Source organism: Limulus polyphemus, unplaced genomic scaffold (assembly GCF_000517525.1).
Source record: "Limulus polyphemus unplaced genomic scaffold, Limulus_polyphemus-2.1.2 Scaffold5529, whole genome shotgun sequence".
In the NCBI taxonomy this organism is placed as follows: domain Eukaryota; kingdom Metazoa; phylum Arthropoda; class Merostomata; order Xiphosura; family Limulidae; genus Limulus; species Limulus polyphemus.
Genome location: NW_013671139.1, coordinates 23,971 through 26,460, shown reverse-complemented (window position 1 = coordinate 26,460; position 2,490 = coordinate 23,971). Strand labels below are relative to the sequence as shown.

General features: G+C 29.4%; 1 protein-coding gene across 1 annotated transcript in view; it reads right to left on the bottom strand.

The window, feature by feature from the left end:
• LOC106472692 (protein SON-like) overlaps positions 1 to 412 on the bottom strand; it is a 27,983-nt gene extending 27,571 nt beyond the window's left edge. The window contains exon 1 of the mRNA XM_022401240.1: positions 303 to 412. The gene's annotated coding sequence lies outside the window, so the exon portion shown is untranslated. The remainder of the gene's footprint in view (positions 1 to 302) is intronic.
• Between the last annotated feature and the right edge of the window lie 2,078 nt (positions 413 to 2,490).

Here is a 2,490-nt window from a genome sequence, read left to right as displayed (position 1 = left end):
TTTAGGTCTTTAAAAGTTAACTATATACTTTGTGTTTACATAAAATTAAAACCTCACTATTTAGGTCTTCAAAAGTTAACTATATACTTTGTGTTTAGATAAAATTAAAACCTCACTATTTAGGTCTTCAAAAGTTAACTATATACTTTGTGTTTAGATAAAACTAAAACCTCACACAGAAACCCAAGTTAATTACTATTTTATTACTAGAGACAGATTCCAGTTGTTAAGAAACAATAATTATTAATCAGACAAAAGTTAAACTTTCAAGTACGTGTAAGGCTATTTAACAATAAATATACCTTCCTTGCCCAGGCTTGATACGGTCCACTAAGCTCTTCAGGTGAAAGAATCCTGGCATCAGTACTGCCTGTGAACTGTCCTGGTAACTGTTTGGAGTGAACCCATGCTTGCATCTAAATAAAATATATATATTAAATAGTATTGGTATTTCAATCTGATAGATATGTTTTTATCTGTAAAAGCAGAGAAAACTGCTTTTTCTTTAGTCGTGGTCCACAGCTCACTGACTAGTTTGTATAAGAATTTTTTTTTACTAACAAGTTAAATATGTGCATTGACTGCACCTGCTCTAAATGGTCATGGAATTTGTGTAAGCTGTACACTGTATACGACACACTCGCATTCAACAGCTGGTGAATCAGCAGTCAATGGGTTAAGAGTAGTAAGCCATTCATTTTTACAAGCACTTGCATAAGTTACTCACTATTGTAATTGTATGCAACTTACATCACTGTAATTTTATGTAACTTACATCACTGTAATTGTATGTAACTTGTATCACTGTAATTGTATGTTATTTACATCACTGTAATTGTATGTAACTTGTGTCACTGTAATTGTATGTAACTTACATTACTCTAATTGTATGTAATTTACATCACTGTAATTGTATGTAATTTACATCAGTGTAATTGTATGTAACTTACATCACTGTAATTGTATGTAATTTACATCACTGTAATTGTATGTAACTTACATCACTGTAATTGTATGTAATTTACATCACTGTAATTGTATGTAATTTACATCACTGTAATTGTATGTAACTTACATCACTGTAATTGTATGTAAGTTACATCACTGCTGTATCCTGATTGTGAATAGACTTCCAGTTAAACAGATATAGAACAATCTGTATTATGAAAATAAACTTGTGAAAGTGAACATCAATCGATGCTGAAAATACTTTGTCATGATTTTATATCTTAGAAATATTTTCACTAGTCAATCATAATATCAGTTATAGCTGAGAAAAATTTTAAATGTCTATGTAGACTTTTGGCTTTGTGGACTAAGAGAAAGTTTTTTGTATTTATTACAAATAACCTTTCTCTCTGAACCATAAAATGTTTTCACAATTAATGCTGCCTCCTCTGCCTTAAGGACTTTTGTATACATACATTCAAAATTTTATTGAACTAGTATTTTATGAATGTATGTCAATAAACTTGGTATCAAATTGTAGATTTCAATTCAAATTTTAGTATTATACATTAGTTAATTTAGTTACTTAAAATTGCTAAATCATCTGAGTATGGTCAGATTACATTTTCTATTTGCCGAGATATCATAATACTTAGCGAACCCACCATATTGGTTCTGCCCACCACTTCATCATTTGAGAAGACTTGTTTATCTATGCCTACTTTTGTAAACGAACAACATTATAACCAATCAAAAGCTATACATTTCTTCTACATAATTCTGTCACTCTTCCAAAGTTATTTACAAGAGAAAAGCTCTTATATCATTGGACAGTTTGAAGTATTGCTATCAAGGCTATTTTTCAAATATAAATTATATAGTTTTAGACCCAAATACAATTTAGTTAGGAAATCTGATAAATTACAGTGGATACTTGGGGTATTGGTAGAGTAAATTATAATTTTTTCGATTCCAAAATGCTTATATAAAGTCTACAAAAATTATTATTTCTCCATCTTCACATGTGATTTGGGATGAGGCTTAACAATGATGGCTCACAAGCACAAACAAGAACAAAGTAGCATCATAATTTGTTTACCAAATATTTTTTATTTACTGTTCTACATTTGAAGAAAAATAACTGACATTTAAGTATTTATTTGAAAATAATAATAATAATATATATATATATATATATTGTTACATATCTACTTGTTTGTTAATTTCCCTTAGAAATTCTTTCTGAGAAACATCAGTGATACGAGTCCCTTCTTGATTAAAACTAGTTTATTCTTACTTGATACAACTTTGTAATACACTTAATTTCATAATCAATACGTTTCTCGTCTCTTTACTTAACAACTTTTATAATACACGTGATAAATCACATTGTTTCACTAGCTCGATAACTTCGCTCTATGTGACGACTGCAAAACACACACAATTTACAGCTCAATGTCACTACTGTTCGGTTGACTCAATTATCTACATCTATATCTATCTATCTCGCTGGCTTTCTTTGCCAGGCTTATATACTAAAAA